Genomic DNA, 23,861 nt, shown 5'->3' with positions numbered 1-23,861 from the left:
GCCTTGACATCTTTACTAATAAATACAGCTAATCATGCTATCCCCAGGACAACACCTAAGAAAACAGTCCCTAAACAAAGTCCTAAAGCATGGTGGACAAATGAGTGCCTAAATAAATGGAGGATAAAAAAGGCAGCTAGGACAGAATTCATAAAAAAAACATCACCTACTACATATTTAAAAAAATTACAAGCAGAATCTAATCTAAAAAGGACTATAATAGATGCTAAATATAAATACTGGAATAATTTTGCAAATAATCTCTCCAGAGAAACGCATGAGCCAATTATACATAAAGTCATAAGCCACATATGTGGGAAAAAGACTTCTCCCAACCCACTCCTGTATGAGCTTATACATAATAATACCCATTATGACAATGATATTGAAAAGGCTAACCTATTTGGAACTCTTTTTGTTAATAAGCTAACATCAAATAATCAAAGCAAACTGTCCACAATTCCTATGAACCCTAGTTACCAACCGCGCCCAGGATCCGAGTACATAACTAATCCATTTTCAATCCAGGAATTGAATAATGCAATACATCATATTAGGTTCAAAACTAGCAGCAGCTATGACAATATACACCCCACATGGATAAAGAATCTCACACCTTCATACAAAAAAGAACTGCTAAATTGTTATAATCATGCTTGGGCATCTTCTAGGTTCCCCAATATACGGAAATGTTCGTCCCTCCTACCAATCCTAAAGAAAAATAAACCAAAAGATAACCCTGAGTCTTATAGGCCCATAATGATTACACCTGTGATGGGGAAAATAATGGAGAAAATGATTTATCACAGACTCCTCTGGTTTTTTGAGAAAAATAACATGATCCCACACACTCAAACTGGATTCAGGAAATACCACTCCTCAACAGATGCTTTCATTTTGCTAACAAATGCAATAAATGAATCTTTCTCAAAAAATAATATCCTAGTGGCAGCTTTCCTAGATTTTGAAGGAGCATATGACAATGTGAACCATCAAATCCTTTTAAATAAACTTGCAAACATTGGAGTACCTCCTAAGCTAATATCCTTTATTAAATCCTTCATAGAAGTACGAAGTTTCATTGTTTGTGTTGGTTAAGCCTCTTCACCCCAAAAGACAATATCCAAAGGCCTAGCTCAGGGAGCAGTCCTCAGTTGCCTCCTATTTGCCCTATATCTCTGGGACATGAACCTACCCCACACGAATCTACAATATGCTGATGATCTGGTGCTATGGTCATCTGGCAACACGTTTCAGATAGCACAGTCAAATCTGCAAAAGTCACTTTTCCAGTTTGAAAAATTCTCTCAACATTCAGATTTACCCATTGCACCCACCAAGTCAAAAATAATCCAATTTCACCGGAAGCAAAACCATGTTAATAAAAAACTAACTCTAAATAAAACAACTATTCCAGAAGATAATCATATTAATTACCTAGGTCTCATGCTTGACCAAAAACTCAATTTCCACCTCCACATTTCAAACACAATAAAAAAATGCTATAGAAAAGCAAATATACTAAAAAGACTTCTTTCCACACCCTGGGGTTGTAAGGAGAAAACATTACTCCAGTTTTATAAATCACATATAAGACCCCATATTGACTATGGGCTCATTGTCTATGGTGCATGTGCAAAGACCCAGATGCAAAAAATTGAAACAACACAAAATGATAAAATATGTCTCATATCTGGTCTTAGGAAACCCACAAGCACCAAGTTTCTGCTTATGGAGAGTGGATTAACAACAATAAGGGAGAGACGTAGCTTTCTCTTGATAAAACATCTTACAAAAATTGAATCAAATAGCTCACACACATTACATAATTGGATAAGAAATCCAGCCATGTATAGAGGTATTGCAGATGAGTATGCCAATATTCAAAAGAAGTTCCCTGTACCAGCAAAGTCTATTGCACCTACTTTCCCCCAATCCCCTCCACGGAATTGGTCATTTGCCATAATAAATACTGAATTTTCAAAATGGAATAAAGATTTAACCCCCATTGCTTTTGTTCAGAAAAAATTTGCAGAACTCAATACAATTACCTATAAAAATCACTTCCAAATATTTGTTGATGGGTCAAAAATGAATGAGAAGGTTGCAAGTGGTGTTTTCCTTCCTCACCTGAAAATTGCAATGGGCAAGAGACTATTTAATAATTTATCTATAATGTCTGCTGAGTTAAATTCCATAATCATGGCATTAGAACACCTTAAGCAAAACCAGTCTTTGATTGAAAATTCCAATAATATTATCATCTATTCCAACTCTTTATCAAACCTTGAGTTGCTGGCCTCAGCTCCTCAATATAAGTTGGACATTGACACTTATCATTGTCTCAGTATTATTGATAATATTGCTTCAAGTGGCATAAAAACTTACTTTCAGTACATTCCGAGCCACTCTGGCATAAGTGGTAATCATCAGGTTGATGAAATAGCAAAAAATGCTATAAATATTGACCAGCCAAGTGGGAGACCAATCCCAATTAGAGATATTTACCGATGGAGGCTATCAGATATTAATTTTAATAAGATTAATCCTATCCTTTCCCCCTTTCCCAATAAGTATCTTTCTAAAATTTATCATAGAATTCGTTCTGGAACAAATGGACTAAATTTCCTTGCATTCTCATATAAGCTTTCTAATTCAAGTGGTTCAATTCCCCTGTCCCCTCTTTGCAGGCATTGTAATATGAATAATGAAACAATTGACCATTGCCTATTTGAATGTAATATGCTGACGTCTGCACAACATATCTTGCTTTCTAAACTGTTAAAATACTTCAAACACCACAAAATCCCACTATCAGCCAAGAGCCTAGCCAACTATAGCTGCACACAGAGCATAGAAATCGACATCTATCATCTTATATTTGAACTCCTAGAGTCGAAAGATCTGCTGAAAGATATCTGAATATATCTAATAAATATGAGGCAATCAAGCCAGTAGCTCTGTAGCCCACAGAGTGAAGCAAAAGGAAAAGGGCTAAATAGTTTTACTGAAAAGCCCACCTGCTGTTAAATAGAAGAAAGAAGAAGAAGAAGAAAGTTTGGATTAAAGAAAACAAATACTCTGTAGCCCACAGAGTGAAGCAAAAGGAAAAGGGCTAAATAGTGTTACTGAAAAGCCCACCTGCTGTTAAATAGAAGAAGAAGAAGAAGAAGAAATACATAGGTAAGTCAATGCATGCAATGCCAGAGATCAACTTGATTGTCTAGAAGCAGCAGTAAAATCTGTAGAAGACGCAGAATTAATTTTAAATTATCAGAAATACTGTGAGTGATTAAAATAGAAGTTCCTCTACCATGGGAGGAAAAAAATGATTTATCAAATTAAGAATTACAAGTGAAGCCAAATATTCCTGAAGAGGTAGCATTTCATACAATGATGAGTAATTAATATGAAGGATACATTTCATTATTCACTGATGGATCAAACGAATTAAAAATGTTAATATCATGCCAAAACCAAGTAGAGAAGTGATGAAGTGCTACATTAAGCTACATGTAGTAATAGAGAAGAAGAAAATAGTCATTAAATGGATTTCCATTCATGCTGGAATAATAGGAAATGAAAATGCAGGTGCAAATGCAAAGTCTGCAGTTGAATTTGGAACAAGTGTGATCAAACTGGACACTTTTCAAGAACATATGATGTTCAGGAAAGTAATTCAAGAAGGATTTATTTCAAACAGGGATTCAACTGGGAACTTCTTTGTTACTATGAACAACCAACAGCTGAATAGATGAGAAGCAAAGAAATTATTTTGCCTTTAATCAAACCAAGAGTGGGAGATTATAAAGCAAGATTCAGGGGAAAAAGTGGTCCTTAGAAACAACTGAACATTTGTTAATAATGTGCCAGGAAAGTGAAGAAAATAGGCCCAAAATAGCTGAACTCTTCAGATTAAAGAAAATGCAGCCAAGCCTAAATCTACAACTTGGTGAATTATGAAATGAAAAGAAAATTGTATGATTATCAGTCTCATCATAGAATTCCTGAAGAAAATTAAAGAATTAAAATATTTGGAAGGGACAGAAGGACATTTTTCTCTGAGAAGGTTGTGGCTGGAAGTGGTGTTCCCTAGGGCACACTATTGCATTCAATACTATTTCATATATATATATATATATATATATATATATATATATATATATATATATATATATATATATACATAAATGATGTGCCAAAAATCCTTAATAGCAAAGTAAGCCTCTATGCTGATAACTCAAAACTTATTGGTTGTGCAGACACCTTGATGTGTTCACTCACTGGACTAATATTTGGAAGCTTGAATTCAATGCAGCAAAATGCAAAACTCTCCACCAATGGGAAAAAAGCCTGTACACTCAGTACCTTATGAATTGCAGTTGTGACCCTTGCAAAGATATTTTCAGCAGTCATGTGGAGTGAGATCTTAGTGTCCTGGAGATCTTGGAGACCTTCAGACAAGTTGAATTTCCGTATTCATGAACAAGCAATTATTGCAAAGGCTAATCAGACACTTGGCTTAATCAAAAGAATGTTCACTAGCAGATCTCCAACTGCTATTACTAAGCTGTATAAGAGTCTAGTTCAACCAAGGCTAGAATTTGGAATGTGTGTTGCACTGCTAATTCACAAGACTGACCAAGCAGCAATAGAATCAGACCAGAGAAGGGTAGCAGTGAATTCTACTCCAAAAGGAGCGCCTTTGCTCCGCCTTTGAGTTCAACTGAGAGATAGACGCATGCAATTGCCTTGATTGACCAAAGCAACACCAGTTGACTTTAGCATTTGCTTTGATTCAGACCAAATTAAATAATGAGTGATAGTGAGATAGTGATTGGATTGTTGGACAATTTAGTTGATGAAGATTATGAGAGGTGTGGAAAGCAATATAAAGCTCATTTGTGTCACAGAATACTCTCAAGTGAGAGTGATAGCAATCAAACAAATGGCTCTTGGAGCCCAGAGTTTCAAACTCGTGCTCAATATGGCTCTTGGAGCCCTGAAATTAGTTCTAGGAACGAAAAATCTTGCTCTCGGAGCCCCATAAAAATCCATGACACAAAGCGGAAGGCTTTTTCGGAAAAGCACAAAGGTAAAAGATTAAAAGAAAACACGTCAAATGACGCTCTATTCAAAAAGATTTCTGAAGAATGTTCTTGTACCAAAAAAGGTCACAAGATCCATAAGACACTTGCCAAAGTTGCAAATAGAGCTTTCTCTGAGCCTTTGGAAATAGTGGAGCTAAAAGAGTTATTTGAGCGCCACCCTAGGCCTGCGAATACCGATAAAATTGTTCCTCCAAATGTGAATAGTGAAATTTGGGAAATTCTCTCATCACAGGCTAAACAGAGGGATACTAAGGCAATTCAAGTGCAGCGGACAATTGTTCACTCAACATTTTGTGTTTTAGAGGCAGCAAATGCGATTCTTGAGCTAGAAAATGAGCATATTAAAGAAAAGGTTGTCAAAAACCTTACAGATGCAGTTCACATGCTTGGCCTCACCAATTACAATCTAAGTTTAAAAAGACGTCATGTGATGAAATTTGAATTGAGCCCAGATCCCACTGTAGCATCAGCTTTATGTAATCCTGAAGTCAAAGTCACAGAGTTTCTTTTTGGCAAAGATGTTGCCAAAACAACGTCTAAAGCTAAATCCGTGGTGGATTTGAAAAAATCTTTTGGAAAACCAAAAAACGTGCAAGGGGGGGCCACCCATTATCGCCAATGGCAGAACGAGGCCCCCCATCCAAATTATTGCAGAAGACAGGGCCAGGACCATCAAGAGAGGTCCAAATTCCAGAATTTCCAGAAAAGGGATCCCAAATAGCTGGTATGTACTATTTATCATACCCCACCCTTGATTTTTATGATTTTGCTGTTAATTTCAATAGGCAGTCACAACATTTGGCTGATAACTTTAAAGCTGGGAGAATTAGTAAGTACATCTCAAAATGGCAGTCAAAAACCAGTGATTTGAATATTGTAGCCTCAGGCTAAATGATTGAATTTGAGAAAACCACAAAGCTTTGAAAACAAAAAACAAAAGTTTTACGTTTGAAGAAATACAGGCTATAAGAAAAGAAGTTGATATTTTATTGCATAAAGGTGTTATTGTTAAAGTACCCAACTTCAGAATAAAGGAAATACATTGTATTTCTCCCATTGTTACAGTCCCAAAGAAAGATGGGTCTACTTGGTTTATTCTTAATCTTAAAAATTTTAATGAAAACATTAAATATTACCATTTTAAAATCGAAAGTGTACAGTCTGCGGTTTTTTCTTAAAGAAAAAAATTGTTATATGGCCTCTGTTGACCTAGTCGATTTTTATTATTCATGCTCTATTGCTTTTGATGATAAAATGTGGCTTTGTTTTCAAGTTGACCTTTGTTATGCGTTCACTTCAATGGCAAATGGCTTATCATCTGCTCCAAGGGTTCTTACAAAACTTATGAAACCTGTTATCTCCCTGCTTTGAAGAAAAGGGTATTTGTCAGTTGTGTATTTAGATGATTCTCTCCTTCTCAGAAGGTCATATTTAGAATGTCAAAATAATGTCTATGAAACAGCAAAATTACTGTCAGAGCTGGGGTTTGTGATCCACCCAGGAAAGTCAGTTCTCATTCCAAGCCAACAAATATAATTTCTGGGTGTTTTGTTAGATTTGTGATCAATGCATATTTTCCTGCCGGAAAGAAAAATTAAAAAAGTTATAGATTTGGTTTCAAAAATTCTTAGTCAAAAATTGACTACAATTCAAGAATTGGCCAAAACTCTAGGCGTTCTTGTTTCAACATTTCCAGCAGTAGAATTAGGGTCTTTATATTACCAGAAAGCGGAATTGTTCAAAACTCAAGCATTAAGGTACGCAAAGGGTGATTTTGCAGCAAGGATAATTTTAACATCCGATGTAAATTCGGATCTACAATGGTGGTTGGATATTGCCAATCATGCTTCTGAAGCAATTGAGCCTAGATCAATTGACAAATATTTGTGTAGTGATGCATCAAAACTAGGTTGGGCACTTGTGGATGAATATTCCATGAAAACAGCCACAGGTGAATGGTCCTCAGAAGAGAAGAGATTTGATATCAATGTCTTAGAAACAAAGGCCGTTTATCTGGGATTAAAATATTTTGCCCAGGATATTCAAGGCATGCATGTTTGGCTGTATTCTGACAATATAACCACAGTAGCTTATATAAATAAAATGGGAGGATCAAAATCAAAATTTTGTAATTATTTTGCAAATAAGGTCTGGCAGGTAGTATTGCCGGGCAAAGGGTGGATATCTGCAGAACATGTGCCTGGGGTTGCTAATATTGCAGATAAAGCATCACAAAAATTTGATAATGAAAAGGAATGGAAATTGGATTCTGAAATATTTATTATTTTGAACTTTTTGCTATGTCAGTCAATAGATATTGATTTGTTTGTGACTAGATTAAATTTTCAGATTAAACCATTTGTTTCTTGGAAACTAGATTTTGTAGATTTTGATGTTTTTTTGTAGAGGCATTTACAATGAATTGGAAGCCTTATTTCTTTTATGCATTCCCCCCATGCAGTTTACTTCTGAGGACCCTTCAGAAGGTGGAAACAGATCAGGCCACTGGTATTTTGATCTTTCCAAATTGGACCACACAAGTATGGTATCTTTAAAGCTTACTATTAAAGCTTTTAATAGGAAGTCCAATATTTCTACCAAATGATATTTTTACTTTGTCTCTCCCACAGAAACCGACCTTGCACCATCCATTGTCCAAGACGTTATGCCTAGCAGCTTGTGTTGTCTCCGGCAAGGGCTTCACCACCAAGGATATTCTTCCTCCACAGTTGATATTATCATGGATGGATGGCGGGATTTGACTAAGCGCCAGTACAAAGTTTACATTGAAAAATGGATCAACTTTTGTGGAAGAAACACAATCCAGGCCTTGGATGCAACTCTACCAGAGACTTTGACCTTTCTTACGGAACTTTTTCACTCAGGTGTTGGATACAGTGCTATTAATACTGTGAGGAGTGCTTTATTGGCAATTTTACCAAGCCTTCAGTTAGACAGTAATCACATCACCAAGAAGTTTATGAGAGGTGTCTGTAATAGAAGGCCTAGTCTACCCAAGAACTCAAGTATTTGGGATGTAAAATGTGTATTTGATCTCTTTAGACTGCCAGCTTGGGATATCAAAAATCTTCAATTAAAGACACAAAACACAAAAATTAGCAGTTTTGTTGATTTTATCAGCTTGTGAAAGAGTTCAGTTTTTGCCCAGTTTATCACTTAGTAATATGATACATAATGAAGATGGAAGTTTTGATTTTCAAATCAATGTGTTGTTAAAAACAACAAAACCGGGCAACCACAAATCAGTAGTTAAATTTCAGCTTTTTCAAGAGCTGTCCCTGTGTCCAGCAATGCACCTACAACACATTTTTTCTTACATATCGTAAGCCCCATACTGCTGCATCCAAGTCATCTATTTCTAGATGGATAAAAGAAGTTTTATTTCTTGCAGGTATAGATATTAGTGTTTATGGTGCTCATAGCACACATTCTGCCTCAACATCCCACCTTAAAGCAAGAGGAATTAATGTAGATCAAATCATAAAATATGTAGGCTGGACAAATGCCAAAACGTTTGCAAGGTTTTATAATAAACCAATTGAAAGTGGTCAGCAGTTATCTGCCTTTTGAATTTATTCATTGTAATTTGTTATATTTGAAATATCTTACTATAAATGAATTTTTGTACAACAGCCTCTTTTAATGAATAGGGTTATTATTGATCATTAGTGTTGGTATAGCTCTCACTGAACTTTAAAATCTCAGTTGAACTCAAAGGCAGAGCTAAGGTGCTCCTTTTGGAGAAGAATTGATAAATTAAACAAAAACTTACCAAGTTTCAAGTTTGATTGTAATTCTACTCCAAAGAAGGAGCACCAGCATAGCTGAGAGTTCAACTGCCCTCCCAATTTCCCTTCCTGTTGAACTCTCAGCATTTCATCATGAGCTTAACCACTGCATATTACAATGACTTTAAAATACTGGTGTTGTTTTGGTCAATCAAGGCAATTGCATGCGTCTATCTCTCAGTTGAACTCTCATCTACTCTGGCACTCCTTCTTTGGAGTAGAGTTACAATCAAACTTGGTAAGTTTTTGTTTAATTTATCAATTAAAGGCCTCTGTGATGTCCTATATCCATCCTGTCACTGTAAGCTCTGAATACCATCTCTAACACATAGGTGCAAGCAAGGCAATACAATAACAACATCCAAGCTTCTAAATGCTGAGGATACTATTCCTGGCTTAAGGTAGGCTAATTAAAGACATCTGAAAGTAGTTGAAAAGAAAAGACTACACATGTTTGATAAATAAGAAGTAAAAATTAATTATCCATTGACAGGGGCATCCCAAGACTCATTTCATTGGGGGGGGGGGGCATCTTTGTAAATTTTACCAAATTACTACCTGATTTATGCCAAATTTTCTGCAGAAATCAAGAATTTTGCTGAATTTTACATCAGCAAAAATTTTACCAAATGCCAAAAATGTGGGAGGGGCAGCATGCCCCTTAAAGCCCCCCCCCCCCAGGACACCCCTGGGCTGTACAGTGAGAGGGGAATCATCCTGATCATCATCACTACCATCCTAGCTGAATCATGCTGCTAACTACTAATTACCATAAAATCAGCAATCTAAAAATGTCCCTCTTTTGTTTTAGCATGTCTCCTTCTGGAGAGCTGCTATTCAACACCTTTACCTTTTTTCGAGCTTATCTGATTTCTTCCTTAAAGTGTAAATTTTCTGGGAAGTTTATCTGGAAAGCAATTATTTACCCTGTAAAGTAGCCTAGTAGGCTATCCTCAAAATATTGGTGATGTTTTCCTATGCTAGAATTTTTTTAACCCGTTATAACTGGTAGAATAAAATTCTGCCCATGCCTAACATTAAGTGGCCTAGACTAGTTTCTGTTCAGCCTCAATGGTCCTCAAGATTAAATCTTTAGCCTAGGCCTATGCTAGCCTACATGCTGTATTTGTTTTGACCAATTCCATTCGAATTTCGAAATCGTTTGTTATATCAGGGATTTTCACTGAAGGCTCATAACTGGATTGTAATATACAATAGGTCATCAATGGATTTATTTACATTTGAAAATACAGCAGCCATGACACTCTCTATAAATTCTGAGAAAATTATGGAACATTAACAAGATGGCACTAAAAATATATAAAAACCAGATCCCATTTCTATATTATATTACAAAGATAGTATTAACTTTACATTATGAAAAAAATATGGAATAATTTTACCTTCAGCCTAAAGAACAATTATTAGTTTAAATATTTTGTTGCATTAATCTTAAATAAATTATCCGTTTAGATGTCGCTTGAAAAAACTATTTTTATTTTTGATAGATGGCATCGTATGCAAATAATTAAAATTGAAATTTATGGTTAGCTCACACCCAAAGAGTTTATAAAATAAACTCTATAACATACTTAATAATCAGCTTGATAATGAAATAAATTTATATCTTACATATAGATGCTCAAATCAAAACCTTAGAATTGACGAATATCCAGATTCAAAGAATTCTTGGAATTTGACCCTTACTTTGAATTGGGTTATCAAACATTTGCCACGCCCTCCCTAAAAGCCTTGATACTTTAAGAAACGAAAGAACATGATTTAAAATATGCAATGAAAAAAGTACAACTATGTTGCAAGTTTCTGAAGCTAAAAACTATTGATTCTTGGAGGTTTTACATGGAGAGCAGAAATCTAACAACAAAACTCATTTGGTTTTCCATAGAATTGCTAAGTCCAGAAACCCTTTCACAATCACAAACTCATCCAGAACTGTTTTGGAAATTTAACAGGTTCACTAATAGAAAACAAGAGTGGCAATACCGGAATTTTAAACCAAATATTCGATTCAATTTAACGGTTCTGTTGGTTGCACACTCAGTTATGATACTCCAGAGTTGATAAAATTAGAGATGGACATAATTGCCTTTAGTGAATATAGTTTAGCTCAGATGAGGTCTTCAATAAGCTGATTAACCAGACGCAACACTCTTTCTCTGCCTGTGGCTTAGAGCCATATGCCATCAGTGTATTATTGATTACTTTTTTTCCCCGATCCACCTCATATGGAGAGATAGCCATAAAAACTTTACAAGGGGCTCAGTCGACCGGAAACTGAAAGCTCTTGCATCCTTTTTGGAGCTGATAGTAATTAGAAGACATCCAGCCCCTTCCTGCGCCCTACTTAGCTGCTCCCCCTCCTCCCCCCCCCAAAAAAAAATAAATAAATCTGATAACAATTTTGAGTAAGCCGTTTTGTTCAAAATAGTCTAAAGGTCAAATAGCCATACCTCTTGGGACTTTCTGACCCCCTACAACTCCCGGGACAAGGGTTAAAAATTCAGCAATTGGCCCAAAATTTGTATATAGGATGTAATACTGGGACAGGTCGAATTTTTCATCCTGAGTATCTCTGGAAAGGCTAAGGGTATAAAAAGGGAGAGTCATAGAATGTTGAAGGGGATGTTGAACATAACCAAAACACATTATATGCATCCAAGCTACCAAATGGGTATATCTGCAATATTTTAGAAACAAATAAGTGCATTGAATTGAAATTTTCAGGCCTATCGCTGCTACTACTGTGACTGCAGTTGTTGCTATTTACGAGTATAATCACTTGCGACAGGAACCAAGACTACGAATGCTTGCGACTGGGACTGTGACTACTCGCCACTTTGATTACTTGTGAATTCGAGTACTTGTGACTGTGACTACTTGCAAATGCTACTGCCACTATTTGTGATTGTGACGACACTTGTGACTCAAACTTCTTGCGAATGTGACTACTAGCGACCACAACTACTTTCGACTGTGATTACTTGCGACTGTTGCTGCAATTACTAGCGACTATGACTACTTGCAGCATGCCATGACTGCAACTGCTCACAACTGCAACCAATTTTGCCATGACAGGTATAACCTACGACTGCGACTACTTGCCCCTGCATCTTCTTGCAACAGCAACAAATTCCGACTACTCGCAACATTTATTGCATATGCCTGTTAATGCGACTACTTGTGTCTGTGACTGCGACTACTTGCGACTGTGACTAAGCCTTCTTGTGAGTAGGCCTACTGCTACTACTCCAAGTATGACTGCAACTTCCACGGCTACTACTGCTACTGTTACTACTATTATTACAACTACTGCTATTACTACTACTACTCCTACTACTACTACTACCACTACTACTACTACTACTACTGTTAAAACTGCTACTACTACTACTACTACCGCTACAACAACAACTACTATTACTACTGCCAATACTTCTACTAGTACAACTATTCAGCTAAATCCAAAGAGTCAAAAGAGGGACAGCTAAGAGGATTAAGCCAAAACTCTCAGGAAATGTATGGTAAAGTGGTGAAAGTTTTTTTTCTCAATTACCGGAAAAACTGAATCAAGGGGGATAGGCTGCCAATTTTCTTGTTTTATCTTTTTTAATCGTCTATCTATGATATTTTCAATAAGGTTTATTGGGTAGCCATGGTAGAATATAATATCTTTGATTTAATTTAATTCAGAATTTACATGATTGTGTGAACAAATTTCTAAAACTGTGTCAACTAAAGAGATTATTACGCATCTTTTCACAGAAGGGGGGTGATTTGACGAGAAACGTAGATACCGATCATTATCGGTCGGCTTTCAGTATATAGAAAATTCAAGGCTAGGAGTAATTTTATAATCAATACATCCAAGATAGGCAGCCTACTTGAATCTTCCAGTTCCATTGTGAATTGGAGATTTGAATGAAAAGAGTTAAAATGTGCCAAAAAATCTCTTAGAGAGTCTTGTCCATGCTCCCAAACAGAAAGGAAACCATCAAAAAAACGAAACCAGAGAGAGTGTTTAAATTGGAAACTATTCAAAGCAGATTGTTCTATGAAATCCATGTAAAAATTTGCCAAATAAGGAGACAAAACAGTGCCCATGGATAGGCCCATTATTTGAAGGAAAAATTCTTCTCGGAACATAAAATATGAAGAGAATTTGTTGCAAAGACGACCAAACGTCATTATTGTGTCAATTTCCAAAGTTTTGTAAACTGACCAAGCAGAATTTTCCTCTAGTTTTCTTTGTAAGGACTGCTCACATTTGTGAGCAGGCCGTTTGTTAATTTTTTTCCTCTGTCCCCAAATGAACTGATTTCTCAGGTTCTTTTTTGTTCTACTGGACAAGAAAAACGAAAGCTGCTTCACTATTGTAACACATACTGGGTTGAAACGTATGATACTGTGATTATCTTGGTTTCATTGAATACAAGGACAGGTAAAATGAAAAGGCAGACACGGATGGAAGTGAACACTACAGTTTGTTGAATAGCAAGAGATTAAAAAGTCTGAAAAAGACACCTGATTCTCCATATGTCTCAGTATTGTTTCTTGGGTCGCGTTTTCCTTTAATTTATATGTGTCGTTATATAGTACTCACCTTCAAATTTCTAAAGGGCTTTAACTGACTCGTCTCAGACGGATTCATATTTGAATGATACGTCACTCGGGTTTCTTTAAATAGATTTGAAACTTGTTCCTGTTGTTATTGTAAAGAAAATACGCTCGGCTTTCGCTCTCTGTGTCACTAAACAAAACTCGTTCCTAATCAGAAAAATCAGGATCATCCGATGGCAAGCCGCTGTTCTCCCTAAAAATCAGCTATTCACCGACGAAATGAAAACCTGCCTGGGTCAATTCTTAATATTGGCTTTCCCACGTACAATCTGTAACATATAACAGCAAATACTTATCCGGCAACGCTAAGGAGACAACTAGGCGAATAAAAATATTAATCACATATACTTCTGCTCTAATATAGCATTTACAAAAATCTTAAGGTGTCTCAAATTTCACAGTGACTCTCTTTTTTATATGTAATTTGTTGTACTCTTCCGTCTTTGAAAGAATTGAACTTTTGCTTTATTCTGCGTTTTTCCGGGGTTAGAATGTTTAATTAATCCAAAAACTAATCAAGACCACATATACTACATGCGTTTTGTCTGTGGTCCTGGGTTTCCAAACCCTATCACACAAAGGATTTTAAATTTTGATTATAAACTAAACACCAGCAATCGAAGAAATGCCGAAAAGATTCTTGAATTAATTACAAATTAAAGACTATGTAGGCCTATTTATTTAAGATTCATATGATATAAGTGAAGCTTAATCTTTCGTAGGATGTAGATATTTAGTATTGGCTGATGGTTCGGACTAGGGTTGTTGAGACTGGGTGACTATCCTAAAATGTAAGAGCATCTCTTTTACATTGAAAATTAGCCTAAACAAAAGTTGGTCAGTATTCACAAGATTCCATAACTGACATAGCAACATGGTGAACATATTATTCAGAATAAAAGTGAATACATACAAAAGATTAGGGTAAAAGACCTCTGGGAAAGACCACTTTTCTTTAGCATTTTGGAAAAATTTTGATGGCTCTTTGTTACTGCAGTAACCCCTATGTTACTGCAGTATGACACAATACAAGTTTAGACCCAATCACCTCTCTGGACCCAGCACAGTGGGAATAACTTGTCATCATAAATTCTAAATTTGGTCTCTGTTTTGACAAGTAGGCTAATTAAAAAAAAAGAATTACATTTAATATTTGTGATTTATAGAAAAAGTACCATGCAATAAAACAAATTTTTAGAAGCAGAAGACAATCAACTTTTGGTAATTTTTTTGCAAATCATATTAGGCCTATTGACTTACAAATAAAGTAAACATACCACTTGATGCCTTTTTATGCTCTTTCCAAATATAATAATCATTTTTGTTGGAAATGAATTTCACCCCCACCCCTATATTTACCAAGTCAAGTTAGGCCTATATATGTGCACGGTCTTGGGGTGGGGGTAAATTTTAAACTTACCTACCATTTACACCAGGAATAAAATGTGCCTCACCCCCTCTAATGTGCAAACAGGCTATATACCCGGAATTGGTATAGGCCTATACAGGGGTAGGGGTGAAATTCATTTTTGACAAAAATGATTATTATATTTGGAAAGAGCATAAAAAAAGCAGTGAGTGGTATATTTGCTTTATTTGTAAGTCATAATATGATTAGTAAAAATTTACCCAACTTTCTTTGAATGGCCTATGTAGATGAAACTGAAAAATTGAAAGGATATATAAATCAAAATAGGGTAAAAGATCTCTTTTTGGGAAAGACTACTTTTCTTTGACATTCCAGAAAAATAGCAATGGCATTTTGGACCACCCCTATTTTACAATAGCATGATGCAATGCAAGGGCAGTAACAAGAAATCAGTCTTCTTAGACAAATTTTTGCCAATAATTTGTCAGCGTCAATTAAAAATGTGGTATTTGTTTTGACAAGCAATTTAAAAAAAAAAATATAAGCCTATTTAATATTAGTGATTTAATGAATAAACAACAAGCAATAAAAGTTGTATTTATATAATCAGAAGAAAGTCAGCTTTCTGTTAATATGTGAATAAAACTATAAGATTAAAAAGTTATATACATCAAAATAGAATAATTGGTATTTCCAAAAAAGAGGTCCTTGTAGTTAAGTCAATAAACTAATAATTTTAAGTGCTCACAATTTAAAAGACGCAATTAAAAGAAAAATATATTTAATATTTGTGATTTAAAGAATAAATATAAAACAATAAAAGTTACATTTCTAGAATCAGAAGAAAGTCAGCTTTCTGTTAAAATCTGAATAAAACTGAAACAATAAAAGGATATATATGTCAAAATAGAATAATTGGTATTTCCAAAAAGAAGTCCTTGTAGGTAAGTCAATAAACTAATAATTTCAAGTGTTTGATCTTAAACAATTTTGATAAAAACCATATTGATGCATAGCTTATATTTTTATCTTTTCTCTGATATGTACTATTTTTCCCAATTCCTCTTCAGTAGCAAGATGTAAGGGTGTAATAATTTTGCTCAATAGGATACTGGTTTTTTACCCTAGGATAATTAGGGTAAAAGACCTCTTTTTGGGAAAGACCACTTTTCTTTGGCATTCTGGAAAAATAGCAATGGGTTTTTGGATCACCCCTTTTTTTTACTAGACTACAGCATGATGCAGTGTGTGGGCAGTAGCAAGAACTCTGCCTTCTTGGTTAAATTTTCACCAATAATTTGTCAGCATAAATTAAAAAAGTGGTCTCTGTTTTGACATGCAATTGAAAAGAAATTATATTTAATATTTGTGTTTATTGAATAAATATCAAGCAATAAAATAAACACTTTTAGAATCAGAAAAAAGTCACTTTTTGTTAATATGTGAATAAGACTGAAACATCAAAAGGTTATATACATCAAAATAGAATTATTGGTATTTCCAAAAAGAGGTCCATGTAGGTAAGTCCATAAACTAATAATTTCAAGTGTTATATATTAAACACTCTTAAAAGTAACAATATTGATACATGGCTTAGTTTTTAGCTTTTCTCTGGCAGATAATTCTTCCCAATTCCTCTTTGGTAACAAGATGTGAGGGTTTTAGTTTTATGTATTTTTTTTTTCAATTGGATCCTGGTTTTTTACCCTAGTATGCCTATTTCCAGAAAGAGGTCCTTCTAGGTAAGTCAATAAACTATTAATTCTAAGTTTTTGATCTTAAATAATTTTAACAATATCCATATTGGTGCATAGCTTATATTTTTAGCTATTCATTGACATATACAATGCTTCTCAATTCCTATTTGGTAACAAGATGTGAGGGTTTGAGTTTTATATAATTTTCCTTAATTGTATCCTGTTTTTTACCCTATGTGATGTTTTCCAAGTTTAGGCTCAAGCTTAAAGTATATATCTGAGATTAGGTTGCCACTGTTGACCACCAGTACACTTAAAATTGGTGGTGTCTTATAGCATAGGCTATGGTTAAAGGTAACATTCTAGTTTGGTGGCTTCACAGAAAGAAAGATTAATCAAATAAAAGTAATAGCCTGCCAGTAGATTTTTTATTTTAATATCTATTCAAATCTCATATTTACATTTCTGACAATACACCCCATTCCCCAGATGGTCCCAGGATATATACAAACTAAAATAATATAGTGATTACTTTATAATATTCAGTATGTTTCTATTAATTAGATTATCATGTTTTCTTCTGTCTTTTGAATAATATTTTATGCACAGTTCTATAAACTCCCTAAGTCAAGACTAGTGGTACTCATCTTATAATGGATCACAGGATGACAAAACTTGAATGCCTATATCATTAAGGCTATATATAGGACCATCAGGGATGGTGGTGGATTTGCAGTGTCAGAAACAAACATAATATTTGGGAAGAATACAAAATAAAGAATATAATGATGCTACTTTTATTGTATGGAAATGTTTCCTTCTATGGAGCCATAAGCTGGCACCTGGTTAAAACAGGCTACTATTACTAACCATTAATTACAGCACCAAGCCACCTGCAAACATCACAGCTACACACACTCCTCCATCCCAATCTATTCAAAGCTTCCCTCCTTACACCCTCCCAGGAAAATTCAAATTTCCTTAATCTTTTCCTGTAACCTCTTCTAAACCTTTTTCAGAATGATCTCCTTTTTGTTTGGCCCTTTAGTGATGGACTAAAAGGATAATCTTTGGCAATCTGCCATCTTTCATCAGCAAAATATGTCCTAGCCGTTTCGAATTTTCTCCATTTTATCCTTAGAGAGCTCACTAGAACCATATTTTTTGTACAACTTACTGTTTTATTTATTTTTTTATTTTAAACAAAAACAGAGTAAGCCATAGGCTTGTCTTGTTACAAATTAACAGTAAACAAAACAATAAGCAACAATATACAAAAACTGAACCCCTGGGTATTGATTGGTACCACAATTAATTAATAAACTCCTTAGGCTAAACATATTACAAACAATAAGCAAATGCACTAAGAGACAAATTCATTAACCTCTTTTTGGGGGGCGCCAAGTAAAACAAATCATACAAATACCATAAATATTATGGTTCTATAAATGTTTGAAATACAGTCAGTCAGACAACAGGAAAGCCAAAAGTGAAGATAAAACATTAATTGGTGTCCTAGTTGATTTTAAGTCTTTTGATCATGCAAATAGACACATGCTATGTGACACTGTAGGATCTATGGATATCCCTGAGAAGGTTATAAATTTCTTACTTGACTTTCTACCAGATCAAAGCTGCAAAATTATAGTAAATAAAGAATATTACTAAGCAAGTCAACTTGATACTGGTCTACCACAGGGTTCAGCACTTATCCTTTTCACCTTACCTTAATCCATTTTAGAGCTTTAAGGTCCTCCATACCTGTAGTGCTCTTGAGTTGGTGACCCCCAGTCAAACCTCCACTGCCTCTTCTCCCTCTCAAACCTCCACTGCCTCTTCTCCTACTCCTTGTCAAGTAGGTATTTGAAAGACTTTATGGAGGGAGTACTGACAGTAGAGCCCGTCAATTCATTCCAGTGGTTAACAACTCTTCTTGAAAAGTACATTTGACAGATTCTTGATCTGGAGTTTAATTTTGGTAGCTTCTTTGATTGTCCTCTTGTGAGATGATGGCTGGTATTGTGGCTGCCCATGAAGATGGTAGAGTTTTCCTTTTGAAGTTCATAAGTCAGCATCATATTGCTACATATGTGTCTGTAAACAAGGGTAGGTAGTTTGAGGTGGTCCTCATACAAAGCTGATTTTAGACTTTTCATGCACTTTGTTGCTTGCCTTTGGACATTTTTGATGATTCTGCATCTTGTCAGTAAGAGGGACTAGCCAGGCACTTGCCGAAATTGAGATTAGGTCTAACAAGAGCCTTAAAAAGTTTGATGAATAGTGTTGCCTCTTGACTACTAATGGTCCTTTTTAATAGTTCAAGGATGGAATTAATTTGGCAGACAACAAGCTGAATATGTCTGTGGAACCTCAACCTGTCATAAATAATGACACCAAGGTCCCTTTGTTCTTCTCTATTCTCTTGATGCTCCCTTATATTAGTGATGGGATTTAAAACTGAGTAGGTAGCCATTGGGTTATTGGGTACCAGGTGCAAAATACAGTATTTAGTGGTATTGAATTGGAGAGGCTAGTCTTGAGTCCAATTCTGTAGCCTGTCTAGGTTGTGTTGTTTTTTGTTTTTTTTTGTGGGTTTGTAATGCCAAAAAGTTTGGCATCATCAGTTAACAAATACATATTGTTATCCACATGATTGAAAATGTCATTGATGTACATCAGGAAAAGAGCCTAATACAGTTCCCTGTGGTACCCTACTCATTGCTATGGATTCAGCAGAGTAGATTGGCTGGCCACTTGTCTTAAATAAATAGAATTTCTGCTTGAGGCTGGTGAGGAAATTCATTAGCCAGTCTATCAGGGATGGATTGATACCAACAGCAGATAATTTGGAGTGCAGTGAACTATGGGGTACCTTGGTGAAGTCTAGCAGCAGTAGGTTGACTGGATGTCCTTCGTCAAATATTTTTGTGATTATTTCACATGATTCCAATAAGTTTGTTTTGATTGATTTTCCAGACATGAATCCAGTCTGCTGATTAGGTGACAAAATGCTTAGGTGGTTAAATATTCAAGAATTGAATCATTTACTATGTGTTCAAGTATCTTAACAACAGCTGAAGTTAGGCTGATAGGTTGATAAATCTCTGGCTTGGTGTGGTCATCATTTTTGAATACCAGCATTATGTTGGCTAATTTCCAGTCTGCTGGTAACTCTCTTGAGGTAAGTGATGTCTGGAAGATTCTGTTGAGGGGGCCTGCTATCACTTCTGCAATTTCTTTTAGAAGTCTGGGATGTATATTATCAGGTTCTGGCAACTTGTTAGCATTCAACTTTCATAAACATTTAAGTACATCTGTAGATGATGTCATGGTACTTTCCATTGGGGCTTTTATATAGTAGTTTGGTGAGGAAGGTAAAGGGCCATCAGGCTCAGTGGTGAAAACTGAGAGAAATTGCTGGTTCAGTAAGTTAGCAAGCCCTATTAGTGTCTGTAACTTTTCCATTTTGCCCTGTTAGTAGTTCTTTGATACATTGTCTATTGTGGTCTTGGCTAGAGATGTGCTGCCAAGATTTTTTTGGGTTTGTATTGGCTTCATCAGCAAGTTTAGATTCAAAGCTCAAGTGCAAGACCCATATAAAGTTTGGAAGTTTGTTTTGGCTTTTGGAATATTTCTCTCTGTTTTTGGGCAATTGGTGCTTTTTATATTTTTTTCAATATCTGCTTTTACAGTTGATTTCCCTCTTAATCTCTCTTGTCATTGTTGGAAGTATTTTTGGTTGGGGACAAGTTTGCTTGAAGTATACTGAGTTGCTTTATTTATAAGTAAGTCTTTGAAGCATTCCCATTGCTGTTCTAAGGAGCTAGATGAGCTGTCATCCCATGCAATGCTGCCAAGATCTGTTCTAATCTTTTCATATTTAAACACCCACCATGCAATGTAATTGCACTTCCAAGTGCAATTTAAGGTAATGAATGTCTTCTTGATGTAGCAATTTGTTATTCTGAGGAATAATGTTCTGATATCTATGGCAACATGATCACTCTTCCTGATTGGAGGCATGTATGAAGTGGACAGTAGAGCTTCTAGTCTTCTGAGAAAAACCAAGTCAAGAAGGCTTGGTTTCTGTCCATCCCTAAAATGTATTGGCTTGTTGACAATTTGATGGAGAAGGACATCATGAACAAGCCTCTCTGAAATACCAACAATAAAGGATAAGAGAAACATGTTGATTGCTAAATATTTCAGCAGTTGGTTCTTATCACCCACTTTAGAAAGAACTTATGACTATAGTCCCTTGGAAAAAGCAGCCATTTTGGTCATACAAAATTATTGCATAATTTTTTCATTTTTTTTTTTAAGTAACTTTTATAAAATTAATAGAAGTATATATGTTGTTGATTTGAGTGAGCTTAAAACACCTGCAAAATTTAAACTTAAGATTCTGGGTAGTTTTTAAGTCATTACCACTTAAGTATGAGGATGTTTTTGAGGTTTTGTACTTAGTGCCTGAAAAAAAAAAACAGAGTTTGGCCATAGATGAAATTGAAATAAGAAGTATTTCAGTATTTAGACCCACTGTTTACAAATTCTGTCTTAAATAAAAATGTTTTCCTGCTAATTGGGTAAAGTACCCTTTTATTAGTTTAAACAAAACCCATTAATACAAACCCCTGTGTTTGAAAATATGTTTCTTCTCTTTCTCCTTCTACAAAATTGGGCATCTTAAGAATTGAAAAAATAACAAATCACAGGCAATGCTACAGCATTGCCTATAGTAAAGAGCCATAAGGCTTTAATGTTTTATTATTATTGTTCCTGTAGGTACTATATATGGAATGGGTGGTTGTATAAGCTTCAGAGGGGGCTTATTGGAAATTAGAAGCTCTAATGCCCTTTTTAAGAGTCAGAAGTGATCAGAGGCAACCAGCGCCCTCCCCTCACACCCTTTTCCCCTAAATAAATCCAATTACAAATTTTGACATAGAGATTTTGTGGGAAATAGTTCAAAGGTCAAATAAATTTAGCTCCAGGTTTGACAAAATACCCACAGCTCCCAAGGCAAGGGCTGTAAGTTATGCAAGTTGCCCATTGTTAATATTTAAGTTTTTATGGCAGGGGTGGTTGTATAAACTTCAGAGGAGGCTCACTTAATTTGAAACAAAAGTTGTAGTTCCCTTTTTAAGAGTCAAAATTGATTGGAGGGCAACCAGCCCCCCCATGCCCTTTTCCCTCCAATTGCTTCTGATCAAAATTTTGAGGTAGCCATTTTGTTCAAAATAGTCCAAAGATCAAATAACTATGCTTCAGGTTTGACACCATCCCCCCAGCCCTAGCGCAAGGGCTGTAAGTTATGCAAGGTTTTTATTGTTAACATATAAGGTATTTATGGAAGGGATGGTCATGTAAACTTTGGAGAGGGCTTACTTAATTGGAAATTAAAAGTTCTAGTGCTCTTTATCATAGTAAAGAACAATGTTGGCACAATGTATTATTTATTTTTGGTTCCTGGTCTTAGACCTGGGCACTTTGTATTGAAGGATTTGTTGTAGAAACTTCAAAAAGGGCTCATGCGATTGGAAATTGGTGTGGCTTGTGCCCCTTTTAATAGTCGAAAGTGATTGAAAGGCAACTAACACTCTTTCCACACCCACCATTTCCCCAAACACATCCAATAAAAATTTTCAGATAACCATTTTGTTCAGCATAGTTGATTTCCAGATAGAAATTATGTTTTTGAGGAGGACACTCCCCCACAGCCCTCAAGGAAAGGGTCGCAAGTTATGCCCTGGGGGCATATAAGGTTTTTATAGAAGGTATTGTCGAAGAAACTTCAAAAAAGGCTTGTCTGATTGGAAATTCAAAGGGCTAGTGCCCTTTTTAATAGTCAAAAGTGATTGGAGGGCAACTAACCCCCCTCTCATGCACACCTTTTCCCCAAACACATCCAGTCTAAGTTTTGAGATAGCCATTTTGTTCAACGTAGTTGAAAGTTCTGGAAATTATGTATTTGAGGAGGACACTCCCCCACAGCCCTCAGGGCAAGGGTTGTAAGTTATGCCCTTGGGGTATATAAGGTTTTTTTTTATTATAGAAAGCGTTCTCGTAGAAACTTCAAAAAAGAATCATTCGATTGGAAATTGAAATGGCTAGTGCCCTTTTTAATAGTCAAAAGTGATTGGATGGCAAGTAACCCCAGTCATGCTTATTACAGAAAGCATTGTTGTAGAAACTTCAAAAAGGAATCATTTGATTGGAAATTGAAATGGCTAGTGCCCTTTTTAATAGTCAAAAGTGATTGGATGGCAAGTAACCCCCCTCTCATGCCCACTATTTCCCAAAACACATCCAATCAAAATTTTGAGATAGCCATTTTGTTCAGCGTAGTTGAAAGGTCCTGAAATTATGTCTTTGAGGATGACAACCTTATCACAGCCCTCAGGTCAAGGGTTGTAAGTTATGTCCTGGGGCATATAAGGTTTCCATAGAAAGTGTTGTTGTAGAAACTTCAAAAAAGACTCATTCGATTGGAAATTCAAATGCCTAATGCTCTTTTCAATAGTTGGAAGTGATTGGAGGGCAGCTAACCCCATTCTCATGCACACCTTTTCCCCAAACACAGCTAATCTAAATTTTGAGATAGCCGTTTTGTTCAACGTATTTGAAATTTCTGGAAATTATGTTTTTGAGGATGACACTCCCCCCACAGCCCTCAGGGCAAGGGTTCTAAGTTATGTCCTTAAGGGGTATATAAGTTTTTTTTATTATAGAAAGTATTGTTGTAGAAACTTCAAAAAGGAATCATTTGATTGGAAATTGAAATGGCTAGTGCACTTTTTAATAGTCGAAAGTGATTGGATGGCAAGTGACCCCCCTCTCATGCCCACCGTTTCTTGAAATATATCCAATATGTATTTTAAAATAGCCATTTTGTTCAACATTGCTGAAAGGTCCGATAATCATATCTCTGAGAATGACAACCCACTCACCGCCCTCAGGACAATAATTGTAAGTAATGCCCTAGGGGCAAATAAAGCTTCTATAGAAACCGTTGTCGCAGAAACTCCAAAAAGGAATCTTTAGATTCGAAAGTCAAAGGGCTAAAGTGCTTTTGCATAGTCGAAAGTGATTGGAGGGCAACTAACCCGCCTCTCATGCCCACCATTTCCCCAAACACATCCAATCAATATTTTGAGATAGCAATTTTCTTCAACATATTTGAAAGTTCTGGAAATTAGGTCTTTCAGGATGACAACCCATTTTTTGAGATAGCCAT

At 35.6% G+C, this 23,861-nt stretch overlaps 2 protein-coding genes across 4 annotated transcripts in view; one reads left to right on the top strand and one right to left on the bottom strand.

Annotated features, from left to right (window-relative positions):
- The window catches only part of pds5 (cohesin associated factor B pds5), a 129,064-nt gene extending 118,654 nt beyond the window's left edge, over nt 1-10,410 (bottom strand). The window contains exon 1 of one of the 3 annotated variants that reach the window (XM_089101190.1): nt 10,324-10,410. The gene's annotated coding sequence lies outside the window, so the exon portion shown is untranslated. Of the gene's footprint in view, nt 1-2,051; nt 2,071-10,037; nt 10,129-10,323 lie in introns of those variants that run through there. The other 2 variants (XM_089101195.1, XM_089101198.1) reach the window with 2 other exon arrangements.
- Nucleotides 10,411-14,169: 3,759 nt separating this feature from the next.
- LOC148955251 (uncharacterized) overlaps nt 14,170-23,861 on the top strand; it is a 47,435-nt gene continuing 37,743 nt past the window's right edge. The window contains exon 1 of the mRNA XM_089101183.1: nt 14,170-14,225. The gene's annotated coding sequence lies outside the window, so the exon portion shown is untranslated. The remainder of the gene's footprint in view (nt 14,226-23,861) is intronic.

This window comes from Artemia sp. Qi Xiang Cuo, chromosome 2 (genome assembly GCF_049724085.1).
Source record: "Artemia sp. Qi Xiang Cuo chromosome 2, ASM4972408v1, whole genome shotgun sequence".
Lineage (NCBI taxonomy): Eukaryota > Metazoa > Arthropoda > Branchiopoda > Anostraca > Artemiidae > Artemia > Artemia sp. Qi Xiang Cuo.
Note: the sequence above shows the minus strand (reverse complement) of the source record. Positions and strands in the feature narration are given on the sequence as shown.